Here is a 19,127-nt window from a genome sequence, read left to right on the forward strand (position 1 = left end):
AACAATAGAATGGGAAAGACAGAGATCTCTCTTCAGGAAAATTAGAGTTATCAAGGTAACATTTCATGCAATAATGGACACAATAAAGGATAGAAATGGTAAGGCTCTAACAGAAGCAGAAGAGATTAAGAAGAGGTTGCAAAAATACATAGAAGAACTATACAAAAAAGGTCTTAATGACCCAGATAACCATGATGGTGTGCTCACTCATTTAGTGAGTGGAGTGTGAAATCAAGTAGGCATTAAGAAGCATAACTAAAACAAAGCTAGTGGAGGTGATGGAATTCCAGGTGAGCTATTTCAACTCCTAAACGATGATGTTGTTAAAGTACTATACTCAATATACCAACAAATTTGAAAAACTCAGCAGCAGTCGCAGAATTGGAAAATGTCAGTTTTCATTCCAATCCCAAATATGGGCAGTGCCAAAGAATTTTCAAACTATTGTACACTTGTGTTCATTTCTCATGCTAGTAAGGTTATGCTCAAAATTCTTCAAGCCAGACTTCAACAGTATGTGAATCCAGAATTTCCAGATGTACAAGATGGATTTTGAAAAGGTAGAGGAACCGGAGATCAAATTGCCAACATCTTTGGCTCATAGAGAAAGCAAGGGAATTCAAGAAAAATGTCTATGTCTGCTTCATTGACTACGTGAAAGCCTTTAACTCTATGAATCACAGCAAAGTGTGGAAAATTCTTCAAGAGATGAGAATACCAGACCACCTTACCTGTCTCCTGAGAAACCTGTATGCGGGTCAAAGAACAACAGTTAGAACCATATATAGAACAACTGACAGGTTCAAAATTGAGAAAGAAGTACATCAAGACTGTATATCGTCACCCTACTTATTTAACTTATATGCAGAGTACATCATACGAAATGCTGGGCTGGATGAAGCTGGAATAAACACTGCAGGGAGAAATATCAGCCTCAGATATACAGATGATACCACTCTAATGGTAGAAAGTGAAGAAGAACTAAAGAGCCTCTTGATGAAACTGAAAGAGGAGAGTGAAAAAGCTGGCTTAAAGCATTCATAAAACTAAGACCATGGCATCTGGTCCCATCACTTCACGGCAAATAGAAGGAGAAAAAGTAGAAGCAGTGATAATTTTATATCTTGGGCTCCAAAATCACTGCAGATGGTGACTGCAGCCATGCAGTTAAAAGAAGTCTGCTCCTTGGAAGGAAGTGAAGTCAAGTGAAAGTCGCTCAGTCATGTGACTCTTTGGGACCCCATGGACTATATAGTCCATGGAATTCTCCAGACCAGAATGCTGGAGTGGGTAGCCTTTTCTTTCTCCAGAGAATCTACCCAACCCAGGGATTGAAACCAGGTCTGCACTGCAGGTGGATTCTTTACAAGCTGATCCACAAGGGAAGTAAGTCCCCTTGGAAGGAAAATGATAACAAACATAGAAAGCATATTATAAGCAGAGACATCACTATGCTGACAAAGATCCATATAGTCAAACTACAGTTTTTCCAGTAGTCATGTACGGATGTTAAAGTTGGTCCATAAAGAAAGCTGAGCACTAAAGAATTGATGCTTTTGAACTCTGGTATTGGAGAAGACTCTTGCGAGTCCCTTGGACTGCAAGGAGATCAAACCAGTCAACCCTAAAGATCAGTCCTGAAAGTTCATTGGAGGGACTGATGCTGACCACCTGATGCAAAGAGCTGACTCATTGGAAAATATTCCAATGCTGGGAAATTTGAAGGCAAAAGGAGAAGCGGGTGGCAGAAGACGTGATGGTTAGATAGCATTAGCGACTCAGTGGACGTGAATTTGAGCAAACTCTGGGTGACAGTGGAGGACAGAGGTGCCCGGCACGCCATGGGGTCGCAAACAGTCGGACATGACTTAGTGACTGAACAACAACAAACTTAATTGGTGGTTCCCAAAGCTGACTAATCACCAGAATTACTTGGGGAAGATTTAAAAAACAGAAATGTCACACATTTCAGGATTATTATTCAATATATGACTGGGATGAGCCTCAATAATCTATATACTTAAGCCCCAGACCCCAGGGATTCTTATGATCCTTAGGTTTGGTGACTTTTGCTGAAGACCTGTAGTCATTCAGCAGTCCTCATACAGGGTAATAAACCAGTTTTTTCCAGCCTCACCGACCACTGAGACTGGTGAGTGGGCTGCGTGACCCAAAGGGAGACCCCAAGCATTAGTGCACTAGAGTGAAATAAACACTGGTTGAGGGTCAGAACACCTTATTCTGATTAGCTATTGCTGCACAGCAAACCATTCCAAAACTCAGTGCCTTGAAATAGCATTTAATTTGCTTATAAATTGACATTTGGGGCAGGGCTACACAGAAATGGTTGTTTTTGTTCCATGAGTTTTCAGCAGGAGGCACTTGACTTGAGCTAGAGGCTACATTTCCAAATTAGCCACAAAATCCTCACTGTCATCAAGGACTGTTGACTTCAGGGACCTCAATTCCTCTTTATATGTTTCTCTATGGGGCTATTTAGGCTTCTTCACAGCATGGCATTTGTATTCAAAGAATCCATGTTCACAGAACAGGAAGTAGAAGCTGCTAGTCTCTTAAGTCCTGGGTCCAGAAACTGGCACAATGTCACTTAGGCAGCTTTCTATCAGCTAAGCAGTCATAGAGACTGTCTAGATTCATGGGGAGGAACATAGTTCTCACTCACGGTAGGACAAGTGTCAAAGAATTTGTAGCCATCTTCAATCTGCCACAGGGCTTCCCGGGTGGTGCCAGTGGCAAAGAACTCACTCATAGTTCGTGCTCTGCCTTTTGAACCTCAGGTTTCTCACCTCTGAAATCAAAGAGTCAAATTGGATTCTCTTTGGGGGCCCTGTCAATCCCCAGAGGCTATGAATCACTGCTTCTAATGCATAATTCACTAATTGACAAAAGAAGCTCAGACTGTGAGTCCATGCCCTTTGTAGGCCTGTACAGCTGAACTCAGCCCAAAAGACATGTAGAGCTTACAAGGCGGTTATGACTCCTGGCACTTAGGCTCCTTTGCATTTCTTATTAAATTCACCGCTATTTTTCTCCCCAAAGCCAAAGTTGTATTCTAATTCCTAGAACTTGACAGGAGCCTCCCCGAAGGCTTCCTAACTGTCCACATCATTCTTGTCACATCTCTTGGGCTAAACTTGCTATGAGTATACAAGAAATTTCAACAAGAGATTGACAAAACTCATGTGTACAATGAAGGGCTTCAAGAAGGGGACAATATTTCCAGACAGTCTGGGTTCAGACATGCCTAACACCACATTCTAGGTGTGAGAACTTGAATAAAGTGACTTCATCATTTTCAATTTCATTTTTGTTTTCAAATGGTGATATAATAACACCTGCACTTGGTTTCTTTGAATGATCGCCAAGAAAGCAACCAACCCAGCCAGCTTTATTTGTGAAACAACAAAATAAAAGCTTACTTCTCTTAAAACAAATGAAAAAACACCTACTCCACTACCCCATAGAGTGCTGCAAGTGTTACTTGAGACAATACATACACAGGCACTCAATAAGCATTAGTCATTATTTTTACTGTCAAAATTCAATAGTGTTCAGAGTCAGAGAAAATGAATCTTGCTGGATCAAGGAAGATTTGGCTCAGAACTGCCAAACCGCAATAAGCCTGAGCACTGATAACTGGCCTCCCCAGAAAGGAAAAGAAGAGTGCTGCCAGCATCTCACTCCTGTTCACTCAGTAAGGAGGTGGGAGTTCCACTTTAGCTGAACACTGCTGGGCAGCCATTTACTGATCCCAGTGTTGACAATCATCTCACATCCTGGGCCGCCCAGAGCCTGGAGGTATTTCTTGAGTATCTCAAGTATCTCCCATGAGCCTACCAGATGCTAGCTATAGCAGTGAACAGTCAAGGACTCTGCCCTAACAGAAAGCACACACTACCACATTTGAAAGGAACGCTTTTCGAATGCCCTTGGCTGAGTTATTCTGGTCCTCTCTGACCTTCAGTCCTACTTTCTAGAATCTAAAACTTTCTGATAACTGAAACCTGGCTTTGCAGCCTCTTAGGAGTACAGGCTCATGATTGGAAGGGGAAGACTAAGTACACCTTGACAAACCTTTTATGACCATATGGGAATATTTTGGTGATACAGTAAAGTGTAATTCCTCAGTTTTATTATAAACGTTCAGCTTATTTTTCTGAAGGAATGCAAAACGCAAACAAGCTGCCCTTGTTTATTTTACCAGTGCTGTACTATGGTGCTGAGCTTAGCAAGGCAGTTGACCTGACAACATCACCACTGACACTTTTGGAAGGTGGCTGCAGGGCTCAAATGCTTCCTAAATAAGAAAGAAAAGCTACATCAAGCAGGGGGAAGAGACTCGAGCATGAAAGAACCAGGCTACAGGAAACAGTCTAGTGCTCCGGTGGGTGACAATTAGCAAAGGATGGACACATGCCTGCCCTGTCACAGCCATATCCACAGGAGTCCCTGAAGATGTCCATCCTGTAGCCCTTCTCATTCATGTCTTGCATGTTCTGGCCCTTCAGCTCCATAACCTTCCCCAGGATTCCTTTTGCCAGGCCACTACGTATTTGCTGTGATCACTCCTGCAGTCACTTTCCTGGTGTGCGTGCTTAGTTGCTCAGTTATGTCCAACTCTTTGTGACCATATGGACTGTAGCCCACCTCTCATATCAATCAGTTCAGTTCAGTTCAGTCGCTCAGTCATGTCCAACTCTTTGCGACCCCATGAATCACAGCACACCAGGCCTCCCTGTCCATCACCAACTCCCGGAGTTCACTCAAACTCATGTCCATCGAGTCGGTGATGCCATCCAGCCACCTCATTCTCTGTCATCCCCGTCTCCTCCCACCCCCAATCCCTCCCAGCATCAGTCTTTTCCAGTGAGTCAACTCGTCACATGAGGTGGCCAAAGTATTGGAGTTTCAGCTTTAGCATCAGTCCTTCCAATGAACACCCAGGATTGATCTCCTCTAGAATGGACTGGTTGGATCTCCTTGCAGTCCAAGGGACTCTCAAGAATCTTCTCCAGCACCACAGTTCACTCATATCATACCCCTTCTTAAAATCTTCCTTGGTAGTTCCCAATGTAATCTCTAAAGTCATGGTCATGGTCAAGCAGGGACCTTCATTAATGATTTGGTTCCAATAAAACTGCCTCCATTTATGACCTTTCATATACTTCTTTTCCCAACCTTGAACTTTACACTCAAGCAATGCTAAACCTATTGAGGTTTTTCAGAATATGCTATGCTCTTTTATGCCCTTGCCAGAGCTTGTCCTTGTGCCAGGAAAATCATGCCATCCTCTTATTTTCCTACTAAATGTCTATTTATACTTTAGATCTCTAATTTAATGTTTCCTCACTGGTGAAATCTTCCAGATTTTCTCTGGGAAATTTTTGGTAGCTTATGGTCCTTCTGTCCTATAACAATAATCATTCTTTTTTATTCTAACTGTGCTGTTTACATGCCTGTCTCTCCACCATGCAGTTTTGAGGGTACAGACTATGTTTTCTTCTTTGTATCTCTAATTCATTAATTTTGCTCTTCTTCCCTTTATTCACTCAGCAAACTTTTATTGTATTTATTACATACAATGAGCTGGACAAGGCACAGAGGGCACCATGAAAAAAACTATTTCTCCCTTTATGATACCTACCATCCAGCAGGGATAAAACTAAACCAACAGACAATTACAGCAATCCCATTAGGAACATAGGGACAAGGAGCTGTAGGAATAGTTAGGTGGGTACTTAAGCCAATCTCAGGGATTCCCATGGGAAGTGAGATCCAGGTATGCAGAGAGGGAAGAATACTGCTAAGAAGGCTCCTGGTCCTGCACAGTTGGGGAACAGAGGAGAAACAGCAAAATAAAGGGGGGAAAGGCTGTTATTGTATGCAGACATCAGATCCCACGGGCTTTGTGAGTCTACTAAAGGACTTTAACCTGAAAGCCCAGTGAGTCACAAAAATGTTTTAAGCACTTTGTCTTTTTTTTCCCCTTGAAAATTGCCTTTAGCCAATTGCTTTTAATTAAAAAAGCAAAAACATGCTTCTTCTAAAAAGCAAAACAACTCAAGGTATAGCAAAGATAAGTTAAAAATCACTCCATTATTCCTATCCCCTGAGGCAATTTATGCTGTTAAGCCATGCTTCTCCAAGATGTTATAAATACAAACACAGAATAGGCATGAGTATTGTGTTTTATTTGCTTATCAACTTTTCTACAAAAATGCAATTATGGTATGTACATTTGAAAACAACTTGCTTTTGCATTTAATACAGTAACATCTTTCCATGTGAAGATGTTGATAAATCTAATTTACTTCTTCTTTGTGATAGTCACATAACATCCTACAGCATGGAGGCACAGTGTTTATTTGGCCATTTTATCATTGACAGATTCTGGTGCATTGTCCAGTATTTTGCCACAGCAAACAGTGCTTCCATAAGTACCCCTGTCATACGTTCTTAGGTATAAGTACTTTTATAGCTCACTGGAAGAATAACTTAAAGTGGGGTTGCCGAAACCATGTGGCCAACAAGGGATTAACTTCAAAATATAAACAGCTCATACAGCTCAATATAAAAAAGACCAACAACCCAATAAAAAAATGGGCAGATCTAAATAGACTTTCTTCAAAGAAGACTTACAGATAAACAGCAGGTTATGAAAAGATGCTCAGCATTGCTAATTACTAAAGAAGTGCAAATCAAAACTACAACAAGTTATCACCTCACACAGGTCATAATGGCTATCATCAAAAAGTCTACAATAATAAATGCTAGAGAGTGTGTGGAGAAAAAGAAATCCTCTTACACTGTTGGTAGGAATGTAAATTGGTTCAGTCACTGTGAAGAACAGTATGGAGGTTCCTTAAAAATCTAAAAACAGACTACCATGTGATCCTGCAATCCCTCTCCTTGGCATGTATCCAGAGGAAACCATAATAATTTGAAATTGCACAATGTTCATCGAAGCACTATTTATAATGACCAAGACATGGAAGCAACCTAAAAGTCCATTGACAGATGAGTGGATAAAGAAGATATCATACATACACACACACACGATGGAATATTACTCAGCCATAAAAATGAAATAATGCCATTTATAGCAACATGGATCAACCTAGAGATTATAATAATAAGTGAAGTAAGTCCAACAGAGAAAGACAAATATATGATATTACTTGTATGTGGAAAAATTATGCAAATAATTTATATAACAGAACAGAAATAGATCCACAGACATGTAAACAAACCTATGGTTACCAAAGGGGAAAGTAGGGGGAGGGATAAATTAGAAGTTTGGAATTAACATATACACTCTCCTATGTGTGTGTCTTTAGTTGCTCAGTCATGTCCAACTCTACAACTCCATGGACTGTAGCCTACCAGGCTCCTCTGTCCATGGGGATTCTCTAAGTAAGAATACTGGAATGGGTTGCCATTCCCTCCTCCAGAGGATCTTCCCATCCTAGGGATAGAAACCAGGTCACCCACATTGCAGGTGGATTCTTTACTGTCTGGGCCACCAGGGAAGCCCCTTCTTCTCCATGTGTGTTAGTCACTAGGTTGTGTCCAACTCTTTGTGACCCCAAGGACTCTAACCCACCAGGCTCCTCTATCCAAGGGATTTCCCAAGCAAGAATGCTAGAGTGGGTTGCCGTTTCCTTCTCCAATATACTACTATGTATAAAATAAATAACCAACCAGGGCCTACTGTATAGCACAGAGAACTATGTTCAATATTTTGTAACAACCTATAAGGGAAAAGAATCTGAAAAATAATACATATATATGTATATATATACAAAACTGAATCACTTTCCTGTACACCTGAAACTAATACAGCATTGTAATTCAACTATACTTCAGTAAACAAATAAAAGTTACACAATGGATTTAAGGTATTAAATGATTAAAGCAAAAAATAGGGTTGCTGAGTCTGTGGACTTTAAAAACCTTACCAGATTAGTTTTCCCTGGAGGTTTCAACAGCTCACAGTCCTACCAGCAAGGTATAATAAGTACTCATTTCCCTGCATTCCCTCTAGCACAAGATGTCACTGGCCTTTTAAATTTTTGCCAGTGTGATGAATAAATTATTAATTTTTTTGTTTTGGCCACACTGTGTGGCTTGTGGAACCTCAGCTCCTCAACCAGGGAACAAACCTTGACCACAGCTGCGAAAGATCCAAACCCTAACCATTAGACCACCAAGGAACTCTCTAAATAATTAAATTTGACTCTCTCTGGTTAATTCTTCTCAGCTCCATTTAAAACTTTATTTCTTCTTCTGCGAGCTAACTGTTCATATTTTCCCCCATATTCCTATTTTATTACCAATTTATATGAGTTTTGGATAAATGAAAGTGCTGCACTCAATCTGCCAGCAAATTTGGAAAACTCAGCAGTGGCCACAGAACTGGAAAAGGTCAGTCTTCATTCCAATCCCAAAGAAAGACAATGCCAAAGAATGTTCAAACTACCGCACAGTTGCACTCATCTCACACGCTAGTAAAGTCATGCTCAAAATTCTCCAAGCCAGGCTTCAGCAATATGTGAACCGAGAACTCCCAGATGTTCAAACAGGCTTTAGAAAAGGCAGAGGCACCAGAGATCAAATTGCCAACATCCGCTGGATCATGGAGAAAGCAAGAGAGTTCCAGAAAAACATCTATTTCTGCTTCATTGACTATGCCAAAGCCTTTGACTGTGTGGATCACAATAAACTGTGGAAAATACTGAAAGAGATGGGAATAACAGACCACCTGACCTGCTTCTTGAGAAACCTGTATGCAGGTCAGGAAGCAACAGTCAGAACTGTACATGGAACAACAGACTGGTTCCAAATAGGAAAAGGAGTACGTCAAGGCTGTATATTGTCACCTTGCTTATTTAACTTATATGCAGAGTACATCATGAGGAACGCTGGGCTGGAAGAAGCACAAGCTGGAATCAAGATTGCTGGGAGAAATATTAATAACCTCAGATATGCAGATGACACCACCCTTATGGCAGAAAGTGAAGAGGAACTCAAAAGGCTCTTGATGAAAGTGGAAGAGGAGAGTGAAAATGTTGGCTTGAAGCTCAACATTCAGAAAACAAAGATCATGGCATCTGGTCCCATCACTTCATGGGAAATAGATGGAAAAACAGTGGAAACAGTGTCAGACTTTATTTTTTTGGGCTCCAAAATCACTGCAGATGCTGATTACAGCCATGAAATTAAAAGACGCTTACTCCTTGGAAGGAAAGTTATGACCAACCTTGATAGTATATTAAAAAGCAGAGACATTATTTTGCCAACCAAGGTCCGTCTAGTCAAGGCAATGGTTTTTCCCGTGGTCATGTATGGATGTGAGAGTTGGACTGTGAACAAAGCTGATCACCGAAGAATTGATGCTTTTGAATTGTGGTGCTGGAGAAGACTCTTGAGAGTCCCTTGTACTGCAAGGAGATCCAACCAGTCCATTCTAAAGGAGATCAATCCTGGGTGTTCGTTGGAAGGACTGATGCTAAAGCTGAAACTGCAATCCTTTGGCCACCTCATGTGACGAGTTGACTCACTGGAAAAGACTCTGATGCTGGGAAAGGTTGGGGGCGGGAGGAGAAGGGGATGACGGAGAATGAGATGGCTGGATGGCATCACCGACTCTATGGACATGAGTTTGAGTGAACTCCGGGAGTTGGTGATGGACAGGGAGGCCTGGCGTGCTGTGATTCATGGGGTCGCAGAGAGTTGGGCACGACTGAGCGACTGAACTGAACTGAACTGAACCTTTCAGATGTGCTGCAAATGTTCATCTGAGCCTATAGTTTGTCCTTTGACTTTATGGTGGCTTTTTCCTTAAAATTTGAAAGAAAAAAATAACATCATGTATCCTTTTCTTTCTCCCTTCATAGTTTTTCAGATTTCAAAATTAATTTTTAAAATTCCTTTATTTTATTAATAAAATTATTATTAAAATTATTAAATTTTAAAAAAACACTGCAAAGTTATACAAATTTGGAAAATGAAATTTCCACTAAATTTTCTTCAAATATTTAATATATGTGTTTATCCATTTACTTACAGTTAGCTCTTGAACCCAAACCCATCCGGATTTATTGTATCCCATCCGGATACAGCATAAGATGGTATCTACCTCACTTTTTCCCCTCAGATGGAGAACCAATTAGGTCAACATCATTTCTTGAATGAATCATAATCTTCCCTCTGAACTGAAATATCACCTTTATCAAATTTTAAGTATGTAAACATACTGTGTCCATTCCTGATATCTAGTCTATTCCACTGAGAAAGTCATTCATATGCCAAAACATATTATTTTGATGACAATTTTATCTTAAAGTCTAGTATTTGGTAAGGCAAATGTCCCCTTTTCTCTTTTTACAAATTATCTGTCAAACTCTACAAGTACTCTGTTGCAATGCTCCACTATTACGCTTTCTAATTAAATGCACCTATGTTTCAAAGAGGTGATAAAGAGAATCTCAGCAAATCCTGGATGGTTGCATGCATGAACACCAAGTCATTCATAGAACTCTGGGCCTTGATCCCTATTCTCCCCTTTCCCTCAGGTCCCAGGGATTGCCTCATCTGACTCCTAGGAGCAACCTGCACCCAGAGTTCCTCTGGTAACTCTATTCCAGGCTAAAGGGCTGCATGCTTGGCTTTTTTTCCCCGACAGTCCCTGCTATTTCTGAGCACAAATGCATAGAGGACCAAATCCCAGGCACCCACTAACTGCTGTTCCTTGCTTCTGCAAGGAGATTTCTACAAGCCATACTGCTCTCCAGTACAAATCACTCTGGCCTCCTTTTCACAGGCACTGCTGATGGTAAGAAGAAGAGGATAAAGAAACAAGATGTGATGAGTAGAACTGTGTCTCCCTAAAATTCATGTACTAAAGTCTAACCCCCAGTACCTGAGAAAATGACCTTATTTGGAAATAGGGTCACTGTAGATATAGTTGGAGAAGGAAATGGCAACCCACTCCAGTGTTCTTGCCTGGAGAATCCCAGGGACGGGGGAGCCTGGTGGCCTGCCGTCAATGGGGTCACACAGAGTCGGACACGACTGAAGTGACTTAGCAACTTAGCAGCAGTAGATATAGTTAAATTATTTAAGTCTATTCAATATGACTGGTACCCTTATTAAAAGGGAAAATTTAGAACCCCCCCCCAACACACACACAGGGAGAATGTCATGTGAAAATGAAGACAGAGATTCACTTAGTCATGTCTGACTCTTTGTAACCCCATACAAAAGGGGTTCCTCTGGATTTATTGCTGGATACAGCATAAGATGGTATCTACCTCACTACCTCAGAGGTATCTCCTCTGCCTGCTGGTTCCTCTGTCCATGGAATTCTCTAGGCAAGAAAACTGGAGAGGGTTGCCATGCCCTTCTCCAGGGGATCTTCTCAACCCAGAGACTGAGCCTGGGTCTCCTGCATTGCAGGCAGATTCTTTACCATCTGAACCTGGAGAGGATTAGAGAAGCAAGCACTAGCAAGTCAAGCTGGAAGGTGCAGTATCTAGTGAGGCCCCTGCCTGTAGATGGCTGGTCCTCAGTAAGCAGGTGATAAATTGGAGAGGAACTGATAAAGTATGATGAACAGCCTTTCTTAAGTCAAACCTGAGGCTGTATTTGTCACAGGCAGGTGCTAAGTTGAAACTGGAGTCATAATTCTCCCAAGAACTCATCAGATGAAGGCAGACTGCCTCCCTACCTGAGCTTGTCTCTCTAATTTCACCTGGGATGGAAGCACCTCAGACTCCCTAATGCGACCCACTGCCTAGACCCCATGTAGAAGCAGGTTGAAAGCTGTGACTTCATAGGAGGGAGCAGAGCTTGAGGAGGCAGAGTGTTGTGCTTTAGTGATTCAGCAGGGGACAGGGAGTTAACAACCACTCTGTGAACTACCCAAGCATGGCATGCTGAGGTTTCTGTGAAATATTCTCTAACGCCTCCCCACTGTCTTTTGGCCTCTACCACAGAAGAATTCTTACTGTGAAATGTGCAAAGATGACCTGTAGTTATTCATTTGTGCTGTGTCTAATCGTTCCTCCTGCAACCCTAGTACCTAGTCCAGTGCCTGCCTCACAGTAAGTGGTCAGCCTTCATTTATGGGATGGATAGATAGATGGATAGCTAGAAGATCAATGGATGGAAGATCAAAGGATGGTGGGCAAACACATACCGAGATTGTGCGGAGAGAGCAAATTAGCCAAGATAGTGTTTTCAGGCTCTCTCGCCCTACGTTTTGTAAATAATGACCGTGTAACAGCTGAGCTCATTTATAGCACTGTGCATGCACATTGTGAGGTTTATATAACAGCTGAGATCTGCACATGCGGGTTATGAGGTTCTTGCTTGGTCACGGGTTGTGTGCTGTACCTACATGTGCTGCTGCTGCTGCTAAGTCACTTCAGTCGTGTCCGACTCTGTGTGACCCCATAGATGGAAGCCCACCAGGCTCCCCCGTCCCTGGGATTCTCCAGACAAGAACACTGGAGTGGGTTGCTATTTCCTTCTCCAATGTGTGAAAGTGAAAAGTGAAAGTGAAGTCGCTCAGTCGTGTCCGACCCTTAGCGACCCCACGGACTGCAGCCTACCAGGCTGCTCCATCCATGGGATTTTCTAGGCAAGAGTGCTGGAGTGGCTTGCCATTGCCTTCTCCGTCCATACATGTGAGATCCACCTAAAAAGTGTCAGCATTACTGCTGCATTAGGGCTGTGTCTGTGTGGTCAGCCATGAGAGGAGAGACCAAAGTGTGAACACTGCTACGGCTGTTGTGTCAGCCAGAAGAGAATAAACGTGTCTGCAGTTCGGCTCCTCAAGTCTCCTTCCAGCTTCTTAGCTCACACCTTGACAGCAAACAGTGCGGACAATGTGAATAGCAAGACAATTGGTGTCACAAACAGGATCAGTGATACAGAGATCCTATGGGTTAAATGTTCTGTGGTTCATGATTCCATAAAGCAGCTGGGATGTCTTTACCACAAGGAGCTACTGGGAAAGGAGTCAGTCATTGAGTTACTGCAGATTCCTGTTCTTGCCACACAGATCCTACATTCATTCGCTCTAGGCTGAAAATTCCCCAGGTGCCAATCACCAAGCAAGGCTTCTAAGTTCCCTTTCATTAGTGTTCCCTCCTGGCAGCTCTTTATAACAGCTTCACCCAAAGGAAGTTGAAACAGCCTCTGGCAAATCTCTCTGTGATTCATAACCAACCCCCACCTCAAAATCTACCAAAAGTTTCAGACAAATCCAAGAAGAAACTGTGTTTAAAGGCCGATCTCTCTTCCTGACACTTCAACACAGATTTCTTTTTAAAAAGAATAAGTTCATCTTGAAACAACTGTCCAAGGGAAGATAAGTGAATAAACAAAGTGAAACCTGAGGCCTATATGTCATTATAGGGCAGAAATTCCCACAGATTGGAACTGTGCTAAGGAAGGCAATTTCCAGAGTTGAGGAGAGACTGAAAGAGACACTGGGGACTTGAAAGCTGGAAATAACATGAAAAGTGTCCGAGTTTGGCCCACTTGGGCAGTTAGAGAGAACCCTACCACTCATTAACCAGCCCTAAAACCTGCTAAGTGAAAAATAAATGAATTCATTAAATGCAGAAATAGGGAAGACCAGGAGGCTTAACCAAAGAAATCCCAGCTTCCAGAAAAACAAAGGGGGCGTTGGGCACAATTAGATTTATGACCGGGAGTAAGGGCTGGCTCCCAAATGAGGCAGCTGAGTTATACCGAACTGTTATTTTGGTTCGGGTATTTCCAGCCGTGCATGCAGGCACCTAGAGAGGGAAGTGTTTCTCAGAGTGTGGCTGGCCAGGATGGTTGTTGTGGCTTATCAATTCAAGTAGTCCAGATCTTTGGTCAAACCTGTGGGGAAGTCATTTGGGAAACACAGGGGGAAGTTTCAAGAGTATGATGAGTTATTGGGAGAATTGGCTCAAGTTTCACTTTAGCAGCTGCCTGTGACAGATACAGCCTCAGGTTTGACTTAAGAAAGGCTGTTCATCATACTTTATCAGTTCCTCTCCAATTTATCACCTGCTTACTGAGGACCAGCCATCTACAGACAGGGCCCTCACTAGATACTGCACCTTCCAGCTTGACTTGCTAGTGCTTGCTTCTCTAATCCTTTCCAGGTTCCAGGTTCCTGGCTCCAGCTTCATCCCCTAACATAACTGCCTTTGGGCCGTGTAGACTCCCTTCAGATCTCCCTGTTCTTGAATGGTTGGGGCTCTGAACATTCCTGGCATCTGCTATTGTGTTGTGTAAAAAATAACTCCCCTGCCATTGCATTTAGCCCCAGGCCTAAACAATGATTGTGCTTTGAATAACGCATGCTGTTCTAGGGTCTGCACAAGAACAATGGGGACACAGATGAGAGAGTGCCTAACTCCACGTGCGTATTAGAGGACCCACCAGGAAAGGCCTTCTGGAGCAGAGGAGATGGTCAGACTTTCTCCAAGGGGAGCAGAGTGGGGGCTGAAGGTAACTCCAGGGAGGGAAGCAGCAGAGGCAACACTACAGAGACATGAAAGAGGCTGTCAAATGAACAAGAAGCCCACCCGCTACCAAGGAAGTGAAGCGGCCACATTTACTCTGTGCCCTTGGCTTCCACCACTCTTTCTGTAAGGGACAGTAGGTGAGAATGATTTTCATTGTTGCCTTATTGGCAAGCCTATCATTTTTCTAAACTTTAAATTTCACAAGGAACCCTGCAAGATCCATTCCCAGCGGCCTTCTCCTTGTCATCCATCTTCCAAGATGGATACTATTCTTGAGAGGCCACATAAGACAGTGGAAAGAAAATGAGATGTAGAGTCCTGAAAAGTGGGTTTAAATCCCAGCTCCACTAATAGCTGTGTGACACTGGACTGCTCACTTCTCTGAGATGCTTTCCTCATCTGTACAATGGGGGTGATAAACATCTACCAAATAGAGTGATCGTGAAAATAAGAAATAACATGTGCAAAGTAAGCCCAAAGATGTCTGGCATATAGCCCATGTTCAAAGATGTTAACTGTTGTTATCCCAGACTGTAGGATGTACTGTCTCATCCTCACCCTGTGAGCCCTCTGGTCCCCTCAGTGCCTGGCTCCTACTGAGTAAAGGTAAGAAGTGGCTTAGTCACTGATGCAACATCCAGCACTCCATGACCTACAGCCCTGCCACAAAAACACTGGGTTCCCCATTATGCATCTCCATGGGGACTAACCTTTAGTCCATGAAGCTTTAAAAACTAATTGCCATGCATCAACGAGGCTTTTGAATCTAAAATCGATTTCTTAAGTCAGAGAGATCAGACTGTGGCACTATGGTCTTTTTCTTTTTGCCAGTTCATTGTTTCATTGCCCCCGGATGCTCAGATGTGTACTTCTGGAGTAGGTACAGCCACTCCTTCCTCTCTGGTTCTTGGTCTTTCAGGTTCTCTTCATGCTTGTTGAGTCAGCGGCGCACGGGACATGTTTTCTTGGGCCGCAGATCCAGGGGCTTGTACTTCTTGTCCTTATAGAATTTTCTATTTCTGAGTCTGGTTAATGATGGCAATGGAATTATGAACAACTCGAATCTTGCAGAGTTTGGAAGCCATGCCACCTGTCACTTCAGCCACACGCAGCTGAGACAGCTCCACCTTCAGGTCCTCCAGCTGTTTCAGCAGCTCCTCCTTCTTCTTGCCACAAAGGTCTTAAACCTTAATTTTGGCCATGGCTGTAGAGTCTTGTGGCGCTGTTTTCAAATGCACTCCCAGAAGTCTGCTCTGAAGATCAGGGCCATAGACAGTTCCAGATCTTAAAGCATGTGAGACAGGTTTTTACTTTCAGGCAGAGTGACTTTGAGGCACCTCTTACTTTGAGGGATGTTCAAGGAAAATATAAAAATTACATTTTCAGTCCTTTTCTTAAGTGAGAAAAGTGCCAGCTTCTTATTGGTTTGTAGATTCTGACAGAAAACCAATTTGAACTCCATGAGCTGCTAACTTGAAGTGGAAGGAAGGGGAAGGGAAGAGATAGGAATCCTGAAATTCCCTCGTGAGTTAGTTACTGAGGTTACTTTTTTCCAGAATTCTAGATGACTGGCAAGTATCTTGGTTGTCCAGGAAGAGGAGATGGTAACTGTGTTTTGAGTTGAAAACAAACACTTGTTGGGATTCCTGGGAGCCTGTGCTGCCCTGGGAATCCTGGGACCAACTGGCTCCCAAACGGGGCTGTGAAAGAAAACTGGCAGCAGGACTCAGCTAAGCTGCAACCTTGTGAGCTCCAGTGGGAGGGTCACCCCTGGCTTAGGTTACTGCTAAGGGAAGGGGTTCATCCTGTTTCAGAGAACTGAGTGGCTCTGTGGGGACACAGACAAAAGCCCCTTTGTGGAAGGCTGCAGGACCTTCAACAGCTGCCACCATGTGGCAGCATTGGGAAGACAGTGGATCCCACGGCTCTCTCCCTCATACATCCTGGACGTTCTCAGATCATCTCAGGTGAGGAGTGTGACCTCAAGGAAAGGCAGAGCAGTTGGAGGTTACTTGCTATGCCAGTGGAAAAATGAGAGAGAGGTGCTCACATTTGCACCCCAAGTTTGCGGAGCCATCTTGACCGCTTCCGTATGCTGCTGAATTTAGTCCCAGTCAATTGTTGTTGTTGTTTAGTCGCTCAGTCGTGTCCGATTCTTTTGTAACCCCATGGACTGTAGTGCACCAGACTTCTCTGTCCATGGGTTTTCCCAGGCAAGAATACTGGAGTGGGTTGCCATTTCCTTCTCCAGGGGATCTTCCCAACTCAAGGATCAAACCCATGTCTCCTGCATCAGCAGGCATGTTCTTTACCGCTGAGCCACCAGGGAAGCCCCAGTCCCAGTCAGTAGCTGCACCTAAAAACCGATGAAGCAATCCAAATTGAATGCAGTAAAGGCTGCTTGACTGTCCAGTTAAGTTGGACAGTCTCTGGGTTGATTCCAGGTCTCTGACTCAAAGAACAGGTGCTGTGTGAGTGACGAAGGAGCAAGCAAGTGAGTATATTGAGAATCTCTGAATTGACATCTCATCCTATTAGAGCTTTATGTCAAAGACATGTTAGATGGGGTTTTTCCTGACTCAGTCTCAACAGAGACCTGAGCAAGGTCGGGTATAGGCCAGCTCACAGAATGTGCAGAATTCACAAAGGAAATTTCCAGATCTGGTTCTATGGTCCTCAAGCACTGTTGCCTACTTGAAATATAGAACAGCCTGTATCTAGAGAGGAGAGAGGAAGAAGAGTTTCAAAAGGATTTATCTGGAGGTTGCTGTTGCCAAGTCCCTACTCCTTTTCAGGGCGGGTCTAGAAGCTCATTAAGCCTGAGGGGACTTCTATAGTTGCAGTGGAAGACCTTGCACTGTGTTCCCAAAGGCCAGAGAGGGTACAGGAAATTTTGAAATAGCTAATGAGCTTCCCTGGTGGCTCAGTGGTAAAGAATATGGCTTCAATGCAGGAGATGCCAGTTTGATCCCCGAGTTGGGAAGATCCTCTGGAGAAGGAAATGGCAACCCACTCCAGTATTTTTGTTTGGGAAATCCATGGACAGAGGCTACAATCCATGGGGTCACAAAGAGTCAGACATGACTTAAAAACAAGGGAGCCTGGACAGCAGGACAGAATATGTTGCCCGAAAACTGACCTGGACTCCCAGAATTTGTCAGAGTAAGGATGTGTGAGTGTTTCACAGACCATGAAGAGGCAGAACAACCTAACTAAAGAGGTTTTAAGCCCTGCTGAGAGCTGAGTCTTGGAGGTTGAAGGGACCCCAACAGTGAGATTTGATGCAGGATGGGCCATGAGCACACTAGGGACCCAGGGGATGACATCCAAAGGGACAGAAAGAACTGCCCACATCACAGGGCCTATGGTCAGAGGGATGGGCAGGGAATCTCTGAAGAACCCACAAGCATATCACAAGTAAAAGACTCAGCTTCAGTTATCCACTTCTCAAGGAGGCTTTGTCAGAGACCAGTGCCATGTCAGGAGACTCTGTCCCTTAATTACTCATGTCCAGTCCCATTGCCAACCTTCTATAGTGGGTTGGGAAAACATGAGTTAAGAAAGCAAGAATCTGACTACCCAGGGCTCTAAAAATGGCAGATTTTCACCTACCTTCTGCTGCAGCTTGGAGGAAGGGAAAAATTGAATGCTAATTTAATTTTTGACATTTTAATTAATTTACTGTTGAACTATAGTTCATTTACAATAGTATGTTTCTTCTGTACATCAAAGTGACTCAGTCATGTGTGTACATATATCCACTCTCGTTTAGATTCCACTCCCAGATAGGTCATTGATGTTGCTGTTTGGACACTAAGTTGTGTCCAACTTTTTTTGCAGTCTCACAGCCATAAACTGCCAGGCCCCTCTGTACATGGAATTTCCTAGACAAGAATACTGTAATAGGTTGTCATTTCCTTCTTGGGGGGATCTTCCCGGCCCAGGGATTGAACCCATGTCTCCTACATCTCCTGAATTTGCAGGCGGATTCTATACCATTGAGCCACCAGGGACACTCCAATATAGGTCACTCAGTTCAGTTCAGTTCAGTCACTCAGTCATGTCTGACTCTTTGCAACCCCCATGAACCACAGCACACCAGGCCTCCCTGTTCATCACCAACTCCCAGAGTCCACCCAAACCCATGTCCACCTGGTGTTTTGAGGTGTGCAAGGAAGCCAGGAGTCACAGGCTTGAGAGGGCTGGTCCCAGTGACAAGTCATGTAAGGGAGCCAGAGATTGTAGGCCTGAGAGCCAGACCTGGGAGGGGACCCTGCCAGTGCCCATGAGGCAGGGCTACCATGTGGGGAGAGAGGCTGAAACAGTGACCCTGCCCCTCATGCATCACTTAATAGTGGTACTGGCCACCCACACCAGTATGCTTGCCTGGAGAATTCTATGGACAGAGGAGCCTGGCAGGCTACAGTCCATCGTATACAACTGAGCAATAGCACACAGCACACACAGTCATAATTCTACCCTAGACAAGATAATACCCAGGGTCAACTTATTTAGAAGATAATCTGATCTAGATCTTGTGCCAAGTGGCTCTGCAGTTGTCAATTAATAAGCGTG

At 43.5% G+C, this 19,127-nt stretch overlaps 1 pseudogene; it reads right to left on the bottom strand.

Moving 5' to 3' along the window:
* Positions 1-15,384: 15,384 nt before the first annotated feature.
* LOC148776173 (large ribosomal subunit protein uL29 pseudogene) lies at positions 15,385-15,754 on the bottom strand (annotated as a pseudogene).
* Positions 15,755-19,127: the final 3,373 nt, after the last annotated feature.

Source organism: Moschus berezovskii, chromosome 11 (assembly GCF_049115385.1).
Source record: "Moschus berezovskii isolate FMDL1 chromosome 11, NW_MosBer_1.0, whole genome shotgun sequence".
In the NCBI taxonomy this organism is placed as follows: Eukaryota; Metazoa; Chordata; class Mammalia; order Artiodactyla; family Moschidae; genus Moschus; species Moschus berezovskii.